Raw genomic sequence first — 26,491 nt, 5'->3', positions numbered from 1 at the left:
GGTTCCTGTATCTGCATATCCCTTCAGCAGCCAGCTTCGCAGGGGATATGCAGGGTCACCGAGCAGCATGACTGGAACTTCAACACCCATGATTTCTTCTGTAACCTAAAGATTATGTGAATACAAGGTGACATATATCAACAAGGTAGAATGGTAAAACAATTTTAATTACAATTCACTGTGTTCAAAGATACTGACTGGTGGAAATAGCTCCCCTCTCTCTGCCATTGTGTATATCTCAGAATTCTTGAGAACCCTGGCATCGTGGACGCTTCCTGGCCATCCAGTGTAGATGTTAGTGAAACTGTTGGGAAGACAACGTTTGGGAAACGTGAACATTTTATTTCTACTGTAAATCTGCAGATTCTGACAGATGTCTGCAACTATCCTTTGAAGCACTGATCTTCTCTAAAACAGCAATAAGGATAATTATCAGGAGATATGTAAACAGCAAAATAAATTCATAACTTAAGGCAAAATTGCGAAACGTAAAGTCCAAAACAAGTCTTTATATTACGGGCCATCAGTCAAACAATACTTTTTGGTCTGGGTATGGGTGACAGAAAATGCAATATATTTTAATAAAATATATGAAATCTGTGAGGTGGGTAGTATAAGTTTTACCTTTTAAGAGTAGTTTTACTTGTAAAAGTAACAGTTCACTACTATATTGAGCCACAGTTGATTACTTATGACAATTTATAAAGGATCACTCATTTATTTAATAGTAATCATTTAAAAATATGTTACATAAAAAACAATACAAGTAAAGTGAGTTAAAATGCATAGGGAATTACTGGAAGCAGGAAAGATGTGGGTAATTAGGAGAAAACAGAGAGACTGAAGGAAAACACAAAATGTTCATCACACTTCTGATCAAACAGTTACTTGCATAATTCTTTAGGCGACTACTTTTTGTCCAGCTCTGTATATATGTTTGAGCCATTCAAATGCATGTTTTTTTTCCCTTTCAATTTTTTCATAATTAGTAGATCATAGTATGCTTACCAGAATTGATGGTCGACGACGCCCTGAAGGAGGACAGAGTGCCAGCCTTTGCGGTTAAAATAATCACAGTGATTGTCCTCAGGAGCAGTGATGGGAATGTGACTCCCATCTATTGCTCCGGCACACTGTGGGAACCCCCATCGCTGTCTGAAGCCTTCAATAACTTGTATCAGGTCATCTCCTCGAGGCCATTTAATGTACTCAGGCATGAGGACATAGCGGACCGCAAAGCAGAATTCATGGACGATGGAACAAACTGTAGATTTGGCAACTCCGAACAGGTTTGACATGGTCCGATAACATGCGCCTGTTGCCAGCCAATACAGCCCGATTCCAACGCGCTTGCTCACAGGTATGGATTGGCGGAGATGAGTATCCTGTCTAAGCATTCTAGCTGAAAGGCGCTGACAGAGGTATTCAAGTGTTTGTCTTGACATCCTGAAATTGTGGATGAACTCCGTGTCAGTGAAGCCTCTCACATCCCAATCCCACCACTCCTGGTTCCGACTCCGTGTCCATATATACCTCTGCACGGAGGTAGCAGCCACTGCTCCAAACAAGGCCATTGTTAAAGCACGGACTCTCTTTTTTCTCAGTGTCCTCCTTTCTCTGATTAATTTGTTAAAATTTTGTCGGTTATGACTGTGCATAAATTGATAAACTGCTGCAACAACACCTACTCGCTCTGTAGCCGCCATTTTTACTTCCGTAAACAGAGCGTGTTGTGCGTGATGTCTTCTTTTGCGCATGCGGGTCGCTTTGAGGGCCGTGAACCGTTCACACTACAGCACGTTTGAAGTCGCATTTTATTTGTAGTGTGAACAAGCCCACATAAAAATCGGATTTGATCAAAAAATCGGAATTGAGCATTAAGACCTGCAGTGTGAACGTAGCCTTAGTTTTAGTAATTAACCCTTTACAGCCGATCGGAGCGGGCACGCTCTGTTTTGCGTAACTATTTTTAAATCCCGGTAGCTCTGCAACCAAGTAAGCTAGCGCAATAATTTTTTTTGCATATGAAACTGGAGGAGTTGTACTTACATCTTATGCCATCAGCTTGTCCTAGGTCACAGTTTCCTTCCACATATAGCTTTGCAAAAACTGCATAAAAATAACTTGCAGCAACAAAAACATGATATTCCAGAAACACGCTTCGCCGATCCATCAGCTGTTTGTAACACTTCCTACGTCCATCAGCGCGAACTATCACATGACCGCATGACCTGCCCGAAACCGGAAGTGACGTCATTTTGCGGAAATGTAGTTTTTTACGATCAGGGCCTTATGAGCTTGTGTTTTACTTGTTATGTGTTTTAAAAAGTTATGTTTGACTTTATGACTTTCTGTGTCGTTTCTGGGATGCTTAAGACTCATATTGCACTGCTGGAAATAGTTTATTTTGATGCATATGCTGTTATTTTGCAAATTTGCACTATAATATTTATTTTCGTTTTTCCTGCAGTATATAAAAATTGGTGTATTTCAAAAATAAAACTATGAAGACACTCAAAATAAATTTCCTGTGGTGGGAAACTAGTTTGTGTAACTTTTTTGTATTTACAGTTTTGAGGGATAAGCCTCTTAAATTTCTCTAACTAGAAATATATGTTAAAAAAACAAAAACGATTTTCAATTTTTTTGTAGTTTATTGCACTTTTTTGCAATTTATGTAATTACTATGCACCTAATGCAGACATATTATTAAAGTTTGGGCTATAATGGTTGTATTGATGTATAGCAACTTGAAATGCTCCCAAAAATGGCTCCACAGCATGTAAAAATATAATATAAGCTCTGGCGAACTTGGTTCTATGGTAGGTCTTAAAGGGTTAATTAATAACTAACTATTACCTTTAAGAGAATTATAAAGAGATAGGGTAAATGCAAAGCCATCTGAAATGAAGCCTTTAGATGGCTTTGCCTTTTTCAGGTATCTTTGGCTATTTATTTTCTGCATCTATTACATTTTTGTTCCATTCAGGCCTCAACAGTTTCAAAATATCCCTCTTGGCTTAATTCTTTTCTTTCAACAAAACTTCTATGAAAGCCATTTTATTTTACTTCCTACTGAGACAGTCCTCAAATAATCACTGGTAAGTCATATGTCTGGAGTTTCCTCCATACTGAGTGCAGACATAAACTCTGTTCACTGACTGGTAACTCAGTCAGGGGCAACGTTTTAATAGGAATTCATTTACAAGGCTGCCTTAAAAAGCCAATAAAGGGAATCCTTTAAAACTTGCAACCATCATCTAAAATATAGTCTAAGCTCTTCTGATGATCTCTAATGGATCATCCATGAGTCAATAAAACCCTGCCCACCATCGACACGCTGTTACCAAACAATCAGAGCTCGCCCACTTCTGAGGACCCCAAGAGGACCTTTGCAGTATCGATGCACAGTGATACATCTGCTAGTCACAGTCTTCCCTCACAACAAGCTTGAGAACTAAGCAGCCAAAAACAGCATGCAAAAGACTGGAGCCACTCACACTGTGAATTTCAATCAGTCACCTCAGTTGTGTGTTTCTCCTGCCTGGTTGGTGTTTCATATTCCTTTGAGGTCTGACTGACTAGTGAAGGAGAACTGAGGAGCCTGAGAGCAGCTGGCTGCAGGGGGAGGTGTGAGGAATGGAGGAGGATGAGTGTGGAGGACGCACGTGGTGGAGGAGTGGTGCTGTTCTCCGAGTGAAATCATAGTTACGATGCTTTACAACAGAGCTTGACTAGGCTGTAACAAGGATTAAACCACTAACTGTATTTGTTTTTTACATTGACCTCCCACTGGCACAGATAACAATGCAGAATATTTGTAACAAGTCAGCATTCACGAAGTGGAGAGCTATGATATTGATTATGCTGCTGCGTTGTTTTCATTAAAAATCAGTGTATACAACCTCAGTGCTGTTTTTTTAATAACCCCATAGGATGCTTTAAAGGTTTAGCTTTTTTGTGCTTCCTTTTCTCTATTTTTAAAATGTTATGTACATCACTCAGGCCTATAATTCTGCATGCCATGGGAATGTAAAATAAAATCTCCTTAACTTGGTGATGATTTTGAATGTATATAAGAAGAATAAATGTAACTTCCAGGTAGTAACACAGTTACCATGAGAGGAACTGTAATTCATTATTATCAGGATGTCCAAAAAACTCACTGAAAAGCCTTCAGCTAATCCAAAATGCTGCAGCAAGAGTCCTGACAGGGACTAGAAAGAGAGAGCATATTTCTCCTGTTTTGGCTTCCCTTCATTGGCTTCCTGTTAAATCCAGAATTGAATTCAAAATCCTGCTCCTCACATACAAGGTCTTAAATAATCAGGCCCCATCTTATCTTAATGACCTTGTAGTACCATATCACCCTATTAGAGCACTCCGCTCTCGCTCTGCAGGCCTACTTGTTGTTCCTAGAGTATTTAAAAGTAGAATGGGAGGCAGAGCCTTCAGTTTTCAGGCCCCTCTTCTGTGGAACCAGCTTCCAGTTTGGATTCGGGAGACAGACACTATCTCTACTTTTAAGATTAGGCTTAAAACTTTCCTTTTTTCTAAAGCATATAGTTAGGGCTGGACCAGGTGACCCTGAATCCTCCCTTTGTTATGCTGCAATAGATGTAGGCTGCCGGGGGATTCCCATGATGCATTGAGTTTTTCCTTTCCAGTCACCTTTCTCGCTCACTATGTATTAATAGACCTCTCTGCATTGAATCATATCTGTTATTAACCTCTGTCTCTCTTCCACAGCATGTCTTTATCCTGTCTTCCTTCTCTCACCCCAACCAGTCGCAGCAGATGGCCCCGCCCCTCCCTGAGCCTGGTTCTGTGGGAGGTTTCTTCCTGTTAAAAGGGAGTTTTTCCTTCCCACTGTCGCCAAAGTGCTTGCTCATAGGGGGTCATATGATTGTTGGGTTTTTCTCTGTATCTATGAAGCGCCTTGAGGCGACTTTTGTTGTGATTTGGCGCTATATAAATAAAATTGAAATTGAATTGAACTGTGGTGCTACGTGAGGACGTCACAAGTAGCAAAGAATGTATGTGAGGTAAGTGCGGGCATGAACAAGGACAATGAGACAGTGGTAAGGTTTGCAGTAGGAGTGTCAGATGGGTCCAGAATGAGGGTGGGATTACAAAAGGATCACCTCTGAGGCCCTTTGCGTAAAGTAGGGAGCAAGTTGAAGAGCACCTGTATGAGTGGAAGTATACTCTGGAGAGTAAAGCAATGAAAGTTTCTTACATATTTGTCAGTGAGAGGGAGACAGGTCAAAAGATGAAAATGCAAGGAGTACAGAGGGTGAAAGTAGATGAGTTTAAATACCTGGGGTCAACCATCTAAAACAATGGACAGTGCAAGAGGTTAAGAAGAGAATGTAGGCAGGATGGAGTGGGTGCAGATGATTGTCAGAGGTAATTTGTGACAGGATAGCAGCAAGAGTGAAAGGCAAGATTTACAAGATGGTATGGTTTGAAGAGAGTAGCACTAACAATGTAAACTTTTGACAGCAGCTGCAAGCTTCTGTTTCAGGATTGATTGGCACTCTTATTTACATTTCATCTCACTGAGGCCTCTTCTGCAATAGCACACAACTAAAAGGTTAGGACCTCTTGTAATGTAATCATACATTAGTTAACTTTTTCAACATATTTCAATATATGAATGAATTTGAATACACCTAAAGAAATGACAACTTCCCCATCCCTTTAGTAAAATTCTAAATGACTGCTTTGCCATAATAGCTCTCCTGCTCTCAGTGCCACAGTGAATACTCCAGCTTATAGTAGCTTAAAAATAAAGGCTGTCTATAATCTTTTACATCCATCGATTAATTTTCTGGATAAATGGCTAGATGGATAGATGGATGGATGGATGGATGGATGGATGGCTATCAAGAGCTACTACACTAGCATGGCACCCTTCATAGCAACCACTAGTGTGTGGAGAGGTGAATGAGAATTGTATTGTACAATGCTTTGTAGAGCTGCTAATGTTAAAAAAGTATTTAATTCACTGAAGACTGCGAGGCAAAGATTTTGAAAGCTCCTCAGCATGCTGTTCTTCAGAGAGGTCAAGACTGAACATTTATGGTAGCACAGATTCAAAGAATGAGGTTTGCATATAGAATTAATTTAACTATTCTTCTTAAGCCTTTTGAATTCACAGTGCAATCTCGTAAGGAACAAAATAAATATAACTGTGGTTGTTTACAAGAAAACTCTGCAGGGTTCCGTTAACAGCGTTCCTCCTTTAGAAAATGTTCCATGCCTTACATGCTGATTTCACATGCAGTGTCTATTCCAAATCCCACTTGACATTTTATATTTACATTTGCAGAGATGTATTTCAAGTGCTTATTGAAACAGACTTTTAGTGAGTGTACCATAAAAGTACAGTTCAATTTACATATCATCACATACACACAAACACACACACAGAACTGCAGTTTTTGAAATCCATCTGACATTTAGATGTGCAGAAAGTACACCTACTGTTAGCAACACATGGCTGTATGGTATGAGAGATGAACATTAACGTGGGTTTGAGAGGCAGAGTGGATGCTGGCTTGTTGTGTAAGAGTGGAGGAGTAATATGAGGTGCATCCACACACTGTTAATCTCAGCCTGAAAAGATGACCGTCATGTTTTCCTTTCATTTTGCCCTGGCAGAGTATGATGAGTGGTGATTCCAGCTATTTGGTTATCTATCTGTGATATAGTTAAGCAGTTCCAGGTCTAAATAATTTTTCATTTCTTGCCTAAAAACAAATGAGGATCAGGACAGAATGGAGAAAAAAAAGATATATGTATCGATATATATAGATATATATCGAGTCATAGGCCTTGACAGTATATTTCCTTGCTGAGCTCAGGTGGCTGTCGCTCATGTCAAAGAAACTTTGACATACGTTTCTGCTCAGGCTCACATTTGCCAAAATCTGCATTTTGTCTGGACACAAGACGTCGCACACCTTCATCATGCAGCTCTTCAGAGTGGTACCGGGCTGATTTGACTGTCTCCTCTGCAACAATAAAACTTGCTTTCACAACAGCTTCACTTTGTGATTTTGCTCTGGTGAAAAACAGCTGCTGAAATGTCAGATTCTTCTTTAGCTCTTCTACTTTCTGCAGTTTCTGCTCTGCATTTCGGTTTTTCATCTTATCCTGATGTTTTGTCTCATAGTGCCGTCTTAAATTAAATTCCTTAATTACAGCCACATTAGCTCCACAAATAAGACACATGGGTTTACCGGCAATGTTTGTAAACATATTTTCAGTCTCACACAGGTGCTGAAAGGCTCTGTTTTCAGAATCAACTTTTCTCTCCACCAGTGTGAGCGGCTAGCTTCGCAATAACAGAAGTTTGACTTGATTGACGCGGGAATGTTCCCAGCTAGCCTAGGGTTTGGCAAGGAGGCTGCAGCGTTGCATTATGGGATCTGTAGTTTGTGGGTTATTAGCGCCTCATATTGCTGGGCCATGCATAACAATAATAATAAATCTATATAAAACTAAACTATATTAAAACTTTGAGTGTAAGATTCAGATAATTATTTATTAAAAACTAGACATTTTAAATGAGAATAAGAAAGAAAAGTATTTCTTTGTACCCCCTTTTCCCTTTTAATGCCCAACTGCCTCCCTGGCTAAACTTTGGTAGACCCGCCCCTGCACAGTTACAGCCGTCAGCTGCGTAGAAAAGGATCCTGGTGTAGAAAGTAATATTAAGTAAATTCTAACAACAGCTTATCAAGGTTAAACGTGCTGCTGTTGTTTATCCGCTTGTTTCCTCTTTCTGGTGCAAAGTTGGCCAAAAACAAACAAGAGAGACAGACTCGCGACAGAAAAGACGATCAGCTGATCATTGATCAGTTTCATGATTGAAGTAGCAACAGGAGAGAGAGAGAGAGAGGCAGTCGCTCCATATATCGGTTGTTAAGCTTAACGTGGGAATGCATTACAAACATTCAGAGATGAACTTACACACTTGCTTTACTTCTCTCTGGGATAACCTCCTCGGAGATGAAATGCCGGTTGGGTAGCGAGGCTCCAGTCTAAATGCTCAACCAGACCGCCGACAGGTCTCGCACGCCACAGCCGCTCTATCAAGTGACGCATACTGCTCCGACGTGCCAAGGTTATGAGCTGAGTTACGCCATGTCGAAAGTTTTGTGAGGTGCTTTCGTGATATTTAATGGATCGGATTACATTTTTTATTTCTCTCCAAAATCCGATCCAGTAATTTAGGTCAGTATCGGACCGATAACGATACATAATATCGGATCAGTCCATCCCTAATCAGGACCTGATTGATGATAACTGGCTGAAGACCACTGAGTGAAACTAGCCCCACTGGCAAACAATGGGCTGTAAGGTCATTTTCTTGATCATTAATATACGAACTGTCGCGAACATTGATTAACAACCACAGATCAAAGCCCACTGATCAATGTCCATGAGTCCCATTCACAGAGAGTTGGGGAATGGCTGCAATCACAGCATTGTATGATGGTGACAGATGTACCCTTAGGACCCCTCCTCGATTCAGAGATGGTCTTTCCCTTTTCACATAAATGGCCTCCTTGACTCTCCGCTCAAACCAGCGTTCCTCCCTGTCCAGGATGTGTACATCCTCATCATTGAAAGAGTGTTGTGTCTGTGTTGTGCCATCCACTTCGCCAGAGGTTGTTTGGTTTTCCCGATGTATAAATCCTCCTGGCACTTAACAGCGTACACTATGTTACTCTGTTTGTGTGGGGAGACCCGATCCTTGGGATGGACCAATTTTTGGCGCAGCGTGTTTTGAGGTTTAAAAGCCACAGAGACACAGTGTTTACAAAAAATGACACATACGACATACATTATGGCGCTGGCACGGCAGGCAGCCTTAACCCACTTTCCCTCGGGATGAATAAACTATGATCAATCAATCAATCAATACGGGATCACTACAGGTTTTCGTTTAGGCAGCGGTTGTCCTTCTCTCCTCGATCGGCTGGAGCTTTCTTTTGGCGCCTTCCCAGCTTTGACAAAAGAAAGCTGGGATAACCACATTAACTCAGGGCCTTCTTGATGTGATGTTCTTCTGCCTCCCTGGCTGCTGTGTCTGTGGGGATGGTGTTCGCTCTGTGTTGTAGCGTCCTGATGACACCCAGTTTATACTCCAGTGGATGATGAGAGTCAAACCTTAAATACTGATCCGTATGTGTAGGTTTACGGTACACATCAGCTTTTAGATGTCCCCCATTACTGATGGAAATCTCACAAAATAAGAAAGCTAACCTGCCACTTTTCATATCCTCCCTGGTGAATTTGATGTGTTGGTCCACTGAGTTAATGTGATCCGTGAATTGTGGTACGTCCTGAGATTTGATTTTCACCCAGGTGTCATCCAGATATCTGAACCAATGGCTTGGTGGTGTTTCAGGGTAGGATAGCAAAGCCCTCTTTTCCACTTCTTCCATGTACAAGTTGGCCATGATGGGTGAAACTGGGGAACCCATGGCACACCCATGTTTCTGCCTGTAGTACTGACCCTTGTATGTGAAATAGGTGCTTCATCAGAGGTTGTTTGGTTTCCCTGATGTATAAATCCTAGCAATCTTCCTGACACAGCGTACACTATGTTACTCTGTTTGTGTCGGGGGACCCGATCCTTAGGTTGGACCAATTTTTGGCGCAACGTGTTTTGGGGTTTAAACCACAGAGCCTTGGTGTTTCCAAAAATGTGTCTCAACTGTTCTGATACTCCTGACACATAAGGATTACTGAGGGTTTTCGTTTAGGCAGGAGTTGTCCATCTTCTCCCCTGGATCGCCTGGGACCGGTTTTTAGGTGCCTTCCCAGCTTTGACAAATGTCCAGCTGGGATGGTGTTAGCTGAGACTAAATAAGTCACTAGGATGAGTGACAAAACATTTCTCCCATTGAAAACACTACATCCAGATGAACAGAATCAACTTTTCAGGACTTCCTTCCTGGATGATTGAGTATGCATCAAGACAACCTGGATACTTCTGTGCTGAACTAGGTTGGCCACTGGCAAATCCATCATTTTTAAGTAGAATTTCTGAAAAACTTGTTTCTAATCAGTTACATATTTTTTTTATTTCTTACAACATAAACAAGAAATATCAGTTGTAGTCTAACCACAGTAGAGAAACTACATTACCCAAGATCTTAAATGCCCTTCAATGTGAGTCAGAACAGGCTCTCAGTTTTAGTTCGACTTTATTAAACTGCTGTCTTTGATAATGTAGACCACTCCATTCTAAACAGACTTCACGATTTGATTTGTCTCTCTAATGGTAAACTGGTATCAATCACATATCCATTGTAAGTATGGAGGATCACTCAGATAAAATTTACAAAAATTAAATTTTGGTGTCCCTTAAGGTTAATCTTTAGGTCCAACACTTTTTCCATTAACTTCTGTGATTATGCTGATGACACCCAGCTTTACTTGGTTGTGTCTCCTGATGACCCTGGGCCTATAGGCTTTTTAAATTGTATTTCTGGTAAAGAAATTAAAACTTTTTATAGCTCAACCAGGATAAAACTTCTGTTTTATCCTGGTTGAGCTGGTGACTGTGGCTCAGGGGGTTGGGAAGGTTGACAAGCGCATCTGTAACTGGAAGGTTGCCAGTTCGATCCCCGGGCTCTCTGTCCTGGTCGTTGTGTCCTTGTGTAAATCCAATCCATTATTATTAGTAGTAGTACTGAAGCCCAGAGAGCCCAAAGCCCATCTTTGTTGCCCAAAAGTTGCCCAGATCTTACTTTTGGGCAACAAAGAAGGGTAACTAAGACTACTTTTATCACCTCAAGATGATTGAGAGAGAAAATGCCCATTTTTTGGCAGGTTTTTCCTCTCAAGTTACTGTAGAGAAGAGCTGAGGATAACAGACAATGTTAATGCTTTTTAAGCCAAACTAAAGACTTAACCTTTATGACCTGGCTTTTATTTGCTCACACCTTTTGCCTTGTTTTAATTATCTATTGTTTTATTATTATTTATTTATGTATTGTGCTTTCTAATCTTTTGCATTTATTTATCTATTTAATGTTGTTACCTAGTCCCTGTTTTTTCCTCACTGACAGCACACACCGCTATCTGTGTGTGTGTGTGAGACAGAGAGAGAGCGAGAGAGAGACTATGCTGGGGCTGTTTTTATTTTGCACATGTTGTTGTTGTTCTGTAGTCCTATATGAATAACATTTTCACTTATTGATTTGATCTAAAGTTCTAGATTTTCTCAGTTAAGGTCAATGTTCACGGTTCAGCAATAAGAAGAGAAAGGGGAAAGTTCCAAGGCAAAAACCGTTGATCAAAAACAGCAAGATAATCCCCAAGACTTTTGGAAAAATACACTGTGGAATGACAAAACAAAAGTTGAACATTTTGAAAGGTTGGTGTTTACGTTATATCTAAAATAAAAGTAATACAGCATTTCATAAAAACAACCTCACACCAACTGTCAAACATGGTGGTTGTAGTGTGATGGTCTGGTGCTGCTTTGCTGCTTCAGAAACTGACTTGAATTCTGGTCTCTACCAGAAAATCCTGTTTTGAAGGTTTTGAAGTGGCCTAGTCAAAGTCTGGACTAAAGTTAGATTTAGATGCTTTGGTATAGTGTACTCGTAAGAACTGATTGTTATTCCTAATCTCTGATTTAATTTCAGTGTAGCCGGAACTTTCTGACCAAACAGAGAAAGGGAATAATTATCTCATAGCAACAGGGAATCTTTATTGCATTTTATACAATATGCAACTGTAATGTATAATATTTGTAAAGCAAAATGGCATCTTTTGTGAAATGTACACTATTGTTGAGAATCGGTGTACAGCTCTGAAGTCAGGATATTTTTACCCTAGCTTAGCATAGAGAACTAAGAAAAGTCTGTCTGTTTTCTTTGTTTCCAAAGTTTAACATGAGCCAAACAGTTAACTTGCTACTTAAGAGAAAGTATCTCATTTAGTTTAATCCAGTCAACATCCTCGTACGTGACAAAAACTCTAACAGCCACAAGAAACTGAATCCAAAAAAAGCATGTCCAAAATGTTTCTGTCTCTACAGATCATTCAAAACAACTGTAGAGTAGCCAATCACTTTATAAATCATCCATCTGGATACTGTTTGGATGCTGATTTAAGTTACAGTGTGGCTGCTTTGATTGGCAAGTGTGCAGACACCGGGACCTCTTTGCGAGGCTTCAAGTCACTAATTCAAGCACTGCAGCTATCTGCCATGCTGGTGTTACTTATCCATATTTTAAATGGAATTGTAGTAATAATAATAATAACAATAATAACATTGCATGTTGTGTGATACAGACAATTTAAGAACTCTGTAGTTAAGTTATTGGTTGGTGACATCCTAACAGTGTTGGGGAGTAACGGAATACATGCACCGCCGTTACGTATTTAAAATACAAAATATGAGTAACTGTATTCTGTTACAGTTTCCGTTTAAAAAGGTGGTATTCAGAATACAGTTACTTTTTTGAAATTAATTTTCCTGTTTCATATGTTAGGCTATGCCCTCTCTACTTTTGGTTTCCACACCGGTGGAAACTGATGTGTCTGACGATGCTCAGCTGTTGTTGACGATGCTCAGCTGTTGGTTTATGTAAGGTTCTTCAACAATGATAAGAAAGAGTTCTGTGAAGACCTGCTAGGTGTAACTTCCCTTCAGAGCACTACAAGAGGAGAGGATGTCTACCTGGCCATTAAGGAAATGTTAAAAAAGCAAGGCATAGAGCCAAACCAAGTGGTTTCAATAACCACAGATGGAGCCCCTGCTATGATGGGGAGAGAGAGGAGAGATGTAGCAAGAATGAAACAGGACAATCCTGTGCTAATCTCTTACCATTGTATTATTCATCAGTCTGTTTTATACTCCACCCTGTCAGATGAGCAAGGTTATTATCGTTAATGAAAACTAACAAAATAACGAAAACTAGAAGTGAAAAAAACATTTTCGTTAACGGAAATAAAAATATAAACAAAAAAAGGAAAACTAACTAAAACTGTAATGAGTGTTCACAAAACTAACTAAAATTAACTGGATTTATAGCAAAAATGTGTTTAGTTTTCATTGATGTGTGCGTGTCCTACAATAGCCAAGGGTGAAAATGAAGTTTAGTTTCCAGATTTTTTCTTGCTGTGTCTCATTATGCCAGCAGGTGGCAGTACGTTAGTTGAGTCGTCTGTGTTGCTGCTCCGTCCACGCGCAGAATCATGTCAGGAAAAGTCGGGAGAAAGCGCCAGAGTCCAATTTGGGATTACTTTGAATATGACTGTGTTTTGGATAAAGCAAGTGTCTTGTAGTGGAAAGAGACAAATTATGAGGGACATTTCTAAAGGGAAAAAAATCCCACAAACCTTAAAGTGCACTTGAAAAGTTCACACAAGAAGGCTAACCTAGCTTACCTTGAGAAGGGAGCACACTCAACCCTCATCCCAGAAACAGAAGCTAACCCCAGGCAAGGCAGCGTGATGCATCCCGAGACAACAGGACGGGGACATCTACATAACTGTGTGAGTCAATTGCCTTCAAAAAGTTTATCAATTCACTTGAACCAAAATTACGAACACCCGGTGCTGCAAGAGTTAATAGTCTCATTGGGGCCAAGACATACATTTTATAGTTGCCTGGTATCAATGGTTGTTCATCTGCCTTTATTTATTTATTTATTTATTTATTTAAAGAACCCATAGGTGGGAATGTGAGTTGTCTGTCTCTGCGTGTTAGCCCTGCGACAGACAGGCGACCTGTGCAGGGTGCAGGGTATGGTAGCTGGAATAGCAACATACCCAAGGATAAGCAGAAGAGAATGACTGATATGATGAAACTGGGATTTTGTTACACTTAATTATTGCAAACACAATTAAAACTATAACTGAAACTAATCAAAACTAAACTGAAACTAAGGATTTTTAAAAAAATAAAAACTAAACTAAACTAGCAAACAATTGGTAAAAACTAATTAAAACTGATATAAAATTGAAAATCTGAAGTCAAAACTAAATAAAAATAAAAACTAATGAAAATTGCAAAACTATTAAAACCCTGCAGATGACTATGCTAATGTGATGAAAACAATGATAAATTTTCTCAGGGCATCTTCTTCTTGTCAACATTACATGCTCAGGGAATTCCTCAGAGGTTGGTGCACACGCTGATGATCTTCTGCTTCACAACAATGTGACATGGCTCAGAAAAAGGCGGGGCATTGGAGCGATTTTGGTCCATCAGATGTGAAATAGCAGCTTTCTTGGAAGAGCTGGAACGTCAGAGAGCAACAAACTTTTCTCTCTTTTTAAATGATGGGAAAAACATGGATATTGTGGTCTTTTTGGTTGCTATCAATTCACACCTGAATGAACTGAATTTGAAGCTGCAGTGCAAGGACAAGTCAATTTGTGAACTGATGACAGCTGCCCGCTCCTTTCAGAGGAAACTTGAAGTTTTCCAAGAAGACCTGCAAGGAGACTATGCACACTTCCCAACAGTGACGGAACAGGTTCAGGGACAGAGAGATGTGTCCTCTTTTGTTGACTTTGTTGATAAGATGATTGAAAACGTCAGCAAACGTTTTGATAGCTTCAGCTTTGGACAGCAGCTCACCATGTAAAGAACCCATTTCTCATCACTGATGTCAGAGGGTTCTCAAAGGAAGTCACACAGCACTTCAAGTGGCCAAATGCTGGGCCTCTTCAAATGCAACTGGTTGATCTCCAAGCAAATGTGGCCCTGAAAGAGCAGTTTGGAAGAACTGAACCTGCCACTTTCTGGCCCCAAATGGTCTCTGAGACAGCTTTCCCAAATCTGAGGAAAGTAGCCCTGCACATCTTGACCATGTTTGGCTCCACATACAGCTGTGAGGCAGCTTTCTCCACAATGAACATAATAAAAACTAAATACCATTCCAGGCTCACCAGTGAGCACCTACACATGTGTATGAGAATGGCCCTGACACCATTCCAGCCCAGATTTAAAATCCTAGTAGAGCAAACTAAAGCTCAATTCTCTCACTGAACAACAGAAAGTGGGACAGTGGAATATAAGGGACAAAGAAAGAGAAACTGTAAAATTGTTAAGATGTTTTGATGTTATCTGTTGAAAATGTATTAGGACTGTTATGTCGAGATGTAAAAGGGAAAGAAAAAGGGAAACTCAAGCTGCTGCTGCTGCTATTCTTTTTCTGAAATTAAGCACTTTGTGTTAAGATGAGCAATTTAGCCATTTTATTTATTTTCTCTAATTCATTTTAAACTGCAGCCCTACATCTAATGTAGGCCTACTGTGTGTTTCAGTGTCAACAATAAATTTTGCTGAAATGTTTTTAACTTGTATTTTCATTGATTTGACAGTCTATTGTTCATACGTTCAGATATTGATTTTAAAAAAAAAGGCTGCTTCTCTATCACAATCATAACGCAAGTTAGACATTATGATGTCCTGGAACTCTGCTTGAGAAGATTTTCTCCAACTGGACCTCCTCAAATTTTAGTTTAATTCCCCTGGTCTATGTGCTTTGTTCTTGTATGATCAACTGGATTTTTTGCGATTGCAATTGCTCCTTGATTGTCCTCCAGGATCACTGTTGCCGTGGTCTTTATTCCAAGCTCAGTTGGTAATCGTCTTAACCAAACTCCTTCTTGTGCAGCTTGGCTCAAAGCAATATACTCAGCCTCTGCAGTTGAAAGTGCAACTGTTGCTTGTTTCTTGCTAAGCCAACTAACCGCACCTCCTGCAAGTAGAAAGATGTTTCCAGTTGTAGAACGTCGATCGTCCTGATCACCTGCCCAATCAGCATCTGAATACCCAACCAAGGTTCCTGTTTCTGTCCTTTGATATTTGAGTCCCAGGTTTAGAGTTCCTTTCAACTATCTCACAATTCTTTTCACAGCTGTAAGGTGTGTAGTGTTTGGGTTTGCATTAAATCTTGACACCACACTCACTGCTTGTGCTATATCTGGTCGTGTTGCCATGGCAGCATACAATAAACTTCCAACCATTGACTGATACATGCTTGGGTTTACAGGTTGACTGACATCATCACTCTTTCTTAATTTGACATTTGTGTCAGCTGGAGTTGCTACGGGATTGGCACTGTCCATTCCATACTTTTGTAGTATGTTTTCAATATACTGTCTCTGTTGAAGCACAACATGGTTTTTGGCCTTGTCTTGGACCAGTGAGATGCCCAGAATGTAGGATAGCTCACCCATGTCCTTCATTTTGTAGTGTTTCTTCAGAGTGTCCTTTAAGTTCTTCGTGCTCTCTGCTGATTTTGTAATCAGATCATCAACATACACAGCCAATATTTCCAACTCCTGACCTGTTCTAACAAACACACACTGATCTGAAGTACTCAGTGTAAAACCAATGCTTTTCATGAACTCTGTAAAAGCTTTGCTCCAGCAACGTGGAGACTGCTTCAGTCCATATATTGACTTGATATTCCTGCCCTGGTTTGATGTAACCCTCTGGCTGCTCCATGTAGATTTCCTCTTCCAGGTGTCCATTCAAGAATGCAGTCACAACACCCATTTGATGCACATTTAGATTGTTTTGTACAGCAAATGATAACAATGTACGAATTGAACCAAATCGTAGAACTGGAGAGAATGTTTCATCATAGTCTGCACCATAAATCTGTGAATTGAGACCACAAACGTCACTATGCACTAATGGCAACTTGCGTTTTGATCATATTTCTCCCACTGATTTGCAAGGTTTTCTTGATAATTTGCCCCCAACACAAGCTTCACAAAAAATGTCCTCCTCTTCTTTTGTAAAGCTAACTCCTTTTACCAAGTTTTTGAGTTTTTTCAGATTTGTAGTGTGACCTAGGCGCTGATGCCACATACTTACTGGAACTGAAGCAGTTAACGCTCCATGACAAGTTGTGCAGTTTCCCTCGATATCTAGCTGATACAAGCTGTCAGATCTTTGTGTTCCAATTCCGTGGAGAGCTCCATTCTTTCCTCTTATGTAGCAATGAGTCCTTTTGAACTTCACTGTTTCCCTTCTTGGCAGCAGCTCCCACTGAGACAAGGTTCATTGATAATTTGGGAACATACAGCACATCATACATTGTGACATCTTTTCCATCACTAACTCTGAATGACATATTCATTGTTATGTTGCCCAGACCTAAAGCCTCAACTACTCTGCCATCACCGAGTTTCACTGTTTGTGGTTCTGAAAACTCTTGGTAGTTTTGTAGAGCTTCTTTATTCCATGTCATATGTTTTGATGCTCCTGAATCAATTAACCATTCTTGTTGTTGTGCATCACTTTTACATGACTCATTTACAACAAAAGCTCCCTCATATGAGTCCTCTTTGTCCTTATACACCACGCTTTTAGCCTTGTGGGCTTTATATTTCTTTTTAATGCTTGGACAATCACGCTTGATATGTCCTTCCTTCCCACATTTGTAACATCTCCATGAGTCGGAGCTGTTTTCTCCCAGTGTTTTTGATCCACTCTGTTCACTTCTATGCATCTGAGATGACATAGCTGATACACTACTGGACACAGTGGTGTTGTCAGTAAGCACTCACTTTTGTTCCTCATTTATCAAGGCTTGTTGAACAAACTGTAGTGTCAGATTGTCCATCTTTGTCTCCAAAGCAGTAACAACAGTTGCATAGCTGGGTGGCAAACTACCTAGAAGGGTGACAATTTCATCTTCCTCTTCAATTACAGAACCTATTGCCCCTAGCTGATCAGTAAGTTCCTTCATCCTTTTTAAATAATCATTGAGATGTTCTCCTTCCTTCATTTCACACCGGAAGTACTTATTCTTCAGAAATAGCTTGTTAGCAACAGTATCTCTTTCAAACTGTGCTTTTAGCATCTCCCATGCTTCTATAAGACCATGGGGGTCTTACAGTTTGTAATCAAGTACAATTGGGGTGTACTTACATTCAGTACCAGCACTGAAAATGCCTTTTCCTTCTTCTGTTCAAGTTCAGCTCGTGCTTGAGCATTAGCACCCGCAGCTAACTTCTCCGTCTCCTGTACCATACCCCACAGTCCTTTTGCCTTCAACAGGTGCTCCAGTTGAAATTTCCACGTTACCCAATTCTCCGATCCGCTCAGCTTGTCAATAAACAGTCTATCTTCCCACAACTCTGTTTATGACTCCCAAAAAACATGTTAGCAGCGTCCCTTTGCGACCTCTGGGCCCATAACCTGATGTTTTTAACAAACCCCTTTTATTGCATGTAATGCACAAACACACCAACAGAGAGCAGTAATATCCCTTCAACATACATTTGTAAAATTACTATTACAACATTAGCCAGAGGTCCCTTTACTATGGTTCGGAGCCACGGCCCTGTTTTATATACGCGTGGAATAGTTTTCTATATGAGATCGCTGCAAAAAGTGCAGCCTTACCTAATGTCCACCCCACTGTTACTCAGTAATAGTAATACTGTAAATCACACAGCAATAGTACATTCATGTAGTTGTAAAAAGCATGATAATATATTAAGTAATCAGAAGTATTCTATTACGTTACTCTCATTGAGTAACGTAACAGAATACATTACAAAATAGATTTTGGGGCATGTATTCTGTAATCTGTAGTGGAATACATTTTAAAAGTAACCTTCCCAACACTGCTGACTAATTGTTTATTATTCTCCTATACGTGTGTCAAATCAAACCAAAACAACACAAAAACAGACATCAGCAGCCAAACCATTAACATTAATGCTCCATCTATCTTCTACCCAAATCTATGATTTATTCTTTAAATATAGACGACATACATTTCTGTCTGCTGCAGCAGGGTCAGAATATTCAAGTTCGTTATTAAGTTGCATCAGCATGTGACACTTTCCCTCTGTTCTGTTGATAGTTTCACTCCATGGTACATTTTACAGAAATAAACACTGGCTTGTTTAGCATGTTCGTTTTATGAATAATAAACTTCACACCTCATCAACTCTGTGTGTGTGTGTGTGTGTGTGTGTGTGTCTGTGTGTGTGTCTTTTAAACGAGGAGGTGAAATTAGCTAATATTTCTGGCAGCACACGCAACAAAGTAATCATATTCTGAGTTTGTTTACTGACACTTTCATCTGCCTGGTGACACAACACTGTGTTCCTCATCAAGGGAGATACACAGTGAAACAAATAATAGTTGATGGGCTACTCTTGGAAGATTAAGACTAGAAAAGACATAATAAAACAGTCCAGACTTCATGGATGAATAGCATTCCTGGAATGAAAGAAATCTAACTCTTAGGGAGTTTGAGGTAGTCTTTCAGTCTGGCTTTATGAGTCTCTCTCACATAATTTTATACCCAACCTGGCCTCACGGTAAAATGTGAAATACACACAAGAATGTCATCTATAGATATTTTAATGTTCGTAAATGGCTTAGCATGTTTTGTAGGTACAGCTGTATCTATACAATGAGCTGTATATGAATAATAAACTTTACACTGTATTGTATAGATGCAACTATATACAGCGCATATATATAAAACAAAAAAACCCAAAAAACAAAAAATGTCTCGTGATAGATACAATTTTGGACTTCGCAGCAATATTCAGAATATTTCACTCTGAGGTGCACTGATTCGTTTTTGTGTAACATACCATTGGACATCAATTAGAAAAGACACAAGAAGCTTTTTGATCAAAAATATGGTCTCAGTCTGATGAGCGTAAATGTGTAGTTTTGGTTGTAGACACTGAACCTATGGAATCTGTCTGTGTGGTTCCCACCATGAAATGGAGAAGCTGTGATGGTGTTTGGTTGGCTTTGCTGGTTTCTTTTGTCCAATCTTCTTCGCAGAATGCAAGGCAACATGTAATCAGCATGGCTACTACAATATCCCGCAGTGACACATGCTCTCATATGGTTTAAGCTTAGTGGGACAAATTTTCAGCAGGACAATGTATAGCTGCTTGACAAAGCAGTGCTATATAAGATTTCCTGACCTTCAACATCATTCCATGTTAGTTTAGCAAGAGGTGGAGCACAGCTTGAATTAAAGCAACCCGATAATGAGCTCAGCATATCTGGGAACTTCTTCAAGACTCAGGTTGATGACCTCATGACACTGCCAGAGAGAATGAAGTTTGAACAGTTGTTGTCAAAGTGAGATGAAAAAACTTAGCCGTAAAAAAACAGAACAGAAGAATTCAGTTTGGTTATATAAAAAATGATCCATCCATTCGCTTCCGCTTATCCTTTTCAGGGTCGCGGGGGGCGCTGGAGCCTATCCCAGCTGTCATAAGGCGAGAGGCGGGGTACACCCTGGACAGGTTGCCAGTCTGTCGCAGGGCCAACACACAGGGACAGACAACCATTTGCACTCACATTCACTCGCACATTCACACAATGGCAATTTGGATTTTCCAATTAACCTATCCCCTCAAGCTGCATGTCTTTGGACGGTGGGAGGAAGCCGGAGTACCCGGAGGGAACCCACGCAAACACGGGGAGAACATGCAAACTCCACACAGAAAGAACCCGGCCTGATGTTGGAATTGAACTCAGGACCTTCTTGCTGTGCGGCAACAGTGCTAACCACCGTGCCACCGTGCTGCCCTATATATATATTATATTCAAATCCTTATATTCAAATCATTTTCTGAAGTATCCAGCCATCCAGCAATCGATCCCCAAGTCCTAGCCTTGAAGGCAGCTAAACAGGGATCTACCTCACCAGCCACCACTTCCAGGAGGAACCTGAGGCATCTCTAGCCACACAATATCTCCATGTTCTGGGTCTGTCCTGGGATCTGCTACAAGTAAAACAGTCTGAAAAAATATTCATTACCTTAACAGAATTTTACGTCAGAGTAGCACATGATATAATTTTAAAAATCAATCTTACAACATGACTATACATTGGCTATTCTCCTAAAATTGTGGCATAAAAATATTTCAATTAATTGTAGTCTTGAGCATGTCATATGTTTATTTCCAAAATAGCGTCAGCAGACAGTTAAATGCAGAGGGGAGAAATTTGAATATGTATCTGAAACATCATGGGAAAATGTATGCCTAATAACCTATTTAACGGTACAGTAGACCTATTTTACTTTCTACGAATGCTAATCTGAAAACTTAAAAAAAACCTAATTTTTTTACATTTAAATTTTCCAAATATTCATATTTCAGTCGCTATTGTTCCATATTTGCCAGTAACATAATGTGGAGTTTTGCATCTGCAGAGAGGTTCTCATTCATTTAGGGGCGCTCCCCTCAAACACTGGCCCATTGTACTTTGGCACATTACTGCCAGAACATCTGTGAATGCTTAATATGCTAACAAAGACAATGACACTCAGAGGGTGCTGGCCATTAATCCACTTTTCGCCATGTGCATTTCCACGATTACGGGGCGGGTCGAATTCTATTAAGCAAGAGATTTGGTGGTAGGGGTGAGGGTACCATTCTTACCATAAGCACAAAGAAGACTTGCATTCATTTCAAAGGACAACTGCAGCATATGAGTCTATAGGGCCTTTTTCAGAATTAAGTGGCTTGCGATCAGAGTGCTGTAGTTCTCCACTTGATACTACCGTCCATGATGAAGCAACAGATATTAAAGGTTCTGATGGAAGAAATAATCCCCACCTTTTGATTGGGTTAGCCAGCAGGTTGTCCTGAAAGAATATGCTTTGTGCAATTAGCAAAATAGTTACTACAGGCAGTAAAACTAAAAATGAAACCTTAGAACATTTTCATGTAAAAATGCTTTTTATAGCTGTAGGGAGTTTGAACTTTTTACCCAATTAACCCTTTAAGACCTACCATAGAACCAAGTCCGCCAGAGCTTATATTATATTTTTACATGGTGTGGTGCCATTTTTGGGAGCATTTCAAGTTGCTATACATCAATACAACAATTATAGCCCAGATTTTAATAATATGTATTCATTAAGTGCATAGTAATTACATAAATTGCAAAAAAGTGCAATAAACTACAAAAAAATTGAAAATCGTTTTTGCTTTTCTAACATATATTTCTAGTTAGAGAAATTTAAGAGGTTTATCCCTCAAAACTGTAAATACAAAAAAGTTGCACAAAATAGTTTCCTACCACAGGAAATTTATTTTGAGTGTCTTCATAGTTTTATTTTTGAAATACACCAATTTTTATACACTGCAGGAAAAACGAAAATATATATTATACTGCAAATTTGCAAAAAAGCAGCATCTGCATCAAAATAAACTATTTCCAGCACTGCAATATGAGTCCTAAGCATCCCAGAAATGACACAGAAAGTCATAAAGTCAAACATAACTTTTAAAAACACCAGTATAGGCCCTGATGCCCTGATGGTAAAAAAAAAAACTACATTTCCGCGAAAATGACGTCACTTCCGGTTTCGGGCAGGTAATGGCGGACATGCAAAAGTTCGCGCTGACGTCTATTCCAACGTAGGAAGTGTTATGAACAGCTGATCGGATCGGCAAAGCGTGTTTCTGGAATATTGTGTTTTTGTTGCTGCAAGTGCTTTTTATGCAGTTTTTGCAAAGCTATATGTAGAAGGAAACTGTGACCGAGGACAAGCTGATGGCATAAGATGTAAGTACAACTCCTCCGGTTTCATATGCAAAAAAATTTATTGCGCCACCTTACGTGGTTGCAGAGCTAATGGGATTTAAAAATAGTTACGTAAAACAGAGCGTGCCCGCTCCGACCGGCTCTAAAGGGTTAAACACTATGTGACTTTCACTTTCCTAAATCTCTGTAATAGAATTGGGGAGGGTAAAGTTAACATGAATAGATAGCTATTCATGATACCTTTACTGTTACTGCTTGAAATATTTCTTAATTACAAATCTGTCTATCTGACCTTTATCAAGTATATGCACAAAATAAAGAATTATTTAAATCTCATGTAAGTATAAATGCTGAATTCGCAAATAGTACAGAATTATAGCCAACTAAATGTTCTTGTGTTTACAAAATAAATTATATTACTAATACTGGCACATTCACTGCTTCTGCACATCAATGTGCTACTTTTAACTACTTTGTAGTTCAGGCAAGTTTCAATCATCTCTCTGGCTCTCTGTCTTCCTTATTTCACCCCAACCGGTTGCCGCAGATGGCCCGCCCCTCCCTGAGCCTGGTTCAGCCGGAGGTTTCTTCCTGTTAAAAGGGAGTTTTTCCTTCCCACTGTCGCCAAAGAGCTTGCTCATAGGGGGTCATATGATTGTTGGGTTTTTCTCAGTATGTATTATTGTAGGGTCTACCTTACAATATAAAGCGTCTTGAGGCGATTGTTGTTGTGATTTGGCGCTGTGTAAATAAAATTGATTTGAATTGAACCGAACCAGATGTTCAGATCATCTAAAAGGCTAAACTTGGAGGGGTCACGAGACAATTAATGTGAAAGTAAATCACTATAATTTTGAAATATTGAAAGATTTCGAAAGTATTAAACCAAAAATGTTTTTACTTATTATTACTACTAGTATTATCGTTATTATTATTACTTATATTGCTTTGTTTTTAAATGATTAAAGGAGCTACCTGTTTTCTGGTTGTTTTCAAATATACTAGCTTTACTATCGACACTGTTTCAAGGAGAATCAAGTCATTTGACACTGGCATGCCTCATCTACTTCTCAAGCTAAACTTAAGACTTGAGGTTCCCATTCCTACTGTCTGTATAGGCAGTTAATCTCGTTATTTGTGTTTGTGCGACATCTCAAGAGTTGCTCCAGCTTGTCCTCTAGACCCCCTTATAATTTACAAGACAAAGAATACAATTTGTGTCTGTGTTTATCAAGGGTGTTCTGAAGGACAAAGTGAGTGCACAAGTGTTTTCCCCAGTTAGTTTTCCGTTCATTGTCAGGTGAATACACCTTTTACAAAGATGGGAGAAACAACGTTTAACATATGAAGCCCATGTCCTGCTGTGATATTTCCACAGCAGGACAGCTAAGGTGAGGAAGAAAATATCTTCACGGCAGCTACTGACAACAGCTTATGACGGTGTACATGCAAATGAATACTCTATATGCTATAGTAGCTACTGTATGTATTTTTTCATATGTGTACATCTTTATATCACCACATTAAGCTTCTGATTACCCATGTTTACAATGTGATTAGTTGGTTCTGGCAACAAAACCTGCATGAAACTAGTAGGTATTCCTCCACCACAGCATGATAAGGAATGAAAGAGGAAATTAGACTGTGACTTTGAAAGATGCTGACTCAAGCAAGCTTAATCAGAGAGAATAGTGGGGGATGTATTTCATTTCCCTTTTCTTACAGTGGAGTTAAGTTCTGGAAATGGCTTCACAGGCAGTATAAAGAATAAGAATAGTTATTCTCTATGTAGACATGGGTACATCACTATTGTTTTAATCTTTTCTATAGTAGAGGCTCCTATATGGGGACCTGACCTTATCTGGTCTTAAACCACAATTTTAAAATATGCTGAGTGTGGAAAATTCAAAAAAGGACCACCTTGTTCTGCTACGATAATGTGGTTTGGTCTAATTTCCCGCAGAAGCAGATAATTGTCCAGTTTTAGATACCAACAAATCTGCACTTGAAGCTTGGCGTGTTACAGTGTGCAGATTAGGCAGACTTTCATTATATACATGATAAAAGGAGCTAAATGAAAGGACTGAAAAACAGGCAAAGTAAGTTAAAATTCACTGTTCACTGGGATGGATAAGTGGTCCAAAAATTAAAAAAAAAAAAACCCTCATCATCATAAATGATCAATCAGGAGTGACAGTACCTTAAACCTGTGCATCGGGGGTCAGATGCAGAGCGTGAATTTGTGTGTAAGTGAGCCATGTCTGTGGCTTTGACAAAACTGCATTAACTGATGTTTGAAAGTAGGCTGAAATGGCAGGTAAGAACTTTCTGACAGGTTTAATAACATCATTGTCACTGACTCACGATTGTAAGGATGGTATTTACTCTCTATTTACTCTTTATGGTTTTGATGAGTCAGCAAAAAGCATGTTCATATAAAACATTGGGGTTTGGTTTTAGGCAACAAAGCTGCATGAGGTAACCTGTGGACATCAGCTTTTGATATTTTTCCAGAGTGAGAAAGATTTCTAGTAAATTTCCAGAGATTCCAGAGTGCATTTTCTGTGGCTGATGTAAGGCCAGTTTCACCTGAAAATCACTCTCACAACAGGATAAAGACTACATACCACAACGTCAGCAAACTTAATTTGTGCTGTTTTTTGAGTTTATATGTTGCTAGGCTAAGTTTTGAGCAAATTGTGTAGCTTTAAAGATGTTTGATTGGCTTTCCATTGTCCTTATCCTCCTGTAACTATAAAGTTGGACCCACATCCTTTTTCCTTTTACTTCCTCGATACAAGCAGCTTCCTAAATTGTTTTTCTGTTAGTGCTGATCTTGTGTGAGATTTTTATGTGCTGCACTACTCTCCCCTATAGAGATTGACAGACCACGTGACTTTCGCGCATTGCATGCCGGGAACTCGTGGCAAAACAATCCAAGTACCTGCATCAAATGCAAACGTTCATTCTTCGGTTCCAATAAATTCTTTCTTTTTCTTTGCCCCCCAAAAAGGTATGTACAAAACGAAGGAGAACAATGCCGGTCCGTACAAAGACAGACTTGATGAAAAGTCAAAGAAAAGATACGAGGAAAAAAAAATCAAAGGAGTGAAAGGGTCAGACCCTTACGAGCACACAGAGGGACAAAAGACGTTAGCGTGCTGCCCAACTTTCACCACGCTCATATTTATAATCATACGGTTCTTGGAGTGAGTGCATACACTCATGAAGTTTAGTAACTTCAGGTCACTGCAACAAGCCCAGGTACAGTTTACCGACGGATGGGTACAGGACCTTGAAATGCACCGTGTAGAAAGTAGACCATCGTATGTATCATAAGTTTACCAGTCTCACAAATCGTCGTCATAAATACACATTCGTTAACCGTTTATTAATAGGACCTTTGAGCTCAACGGTAATTAATTAGTAGTGGAAATAATTTCTGGTAGCATTACAGAAATGTAGCAGTGACAATAATATTGTATGCTGTAATCGTACTGGACAATTAGTGATACAAAAAACTGTTTTATCCTGTGAATAAAAGTATATGTTTTTGTTAATGTACCATAATAACAGAAGCGAAACGCAATATTGTGTCAGGACAATTCACTATTTATGCACAATAAACAAAGGAGCATAGCGCGACAATTTCTGTTCAGCGCCAGACTTGCTTGTAACCTATATCACCAATTATGTTAAGAAAAATGACATATTAACTACTAAAAAACACTGACCTTCGTGTAAATGCTTGGAGCAGACTAACCTGTGAGCTGGAGTGTTCTGGGACGTTATATTTGATCTTTGAATGGCTGCAATCCAGGCCACCCGTCGCCTCTTTGTTACTTCGGAAACATGGCTCGAACAATTTCTCTTCAACGACGTAATCCGATAACAACCGATCTCTTTACCCGTCGGCTTCCCGTGGCTGTCATGCGACCGGC

At 39.6% G+C, this 26,491-nt stretch overlaps 1 protein-coding gene across 11 annotated transcripts in view; it reads right to left on the bottom strand.

The window, feature by feature from the left end:
- The window catches only part of tsnare1 (T-SNARE Domain Containing 1), a 292,734-nt gene that overhangs the window by 135,582 nt on the left and 130,661 nt on the right, over nt 1-26,491 (bottom strand). The window lies entirely within an intron of this gene.

This window comes from Aulonocara stuartgranti (genome assembly GCF_965226115.1).
Source record: "Aulonocara stuartgranti genome assembly, chromosome: 11".
NCBI lineage: Eukaryota > Metazoa > Chordata > Actinopteri > Cichliformes > Cichlidae > Aulonocara > Aulonocara stuartgranti.
Note: the sequence above shows the minus strand (reverse complement) of the source record. Positions and strands in the feature narration are given on the sequence as shown.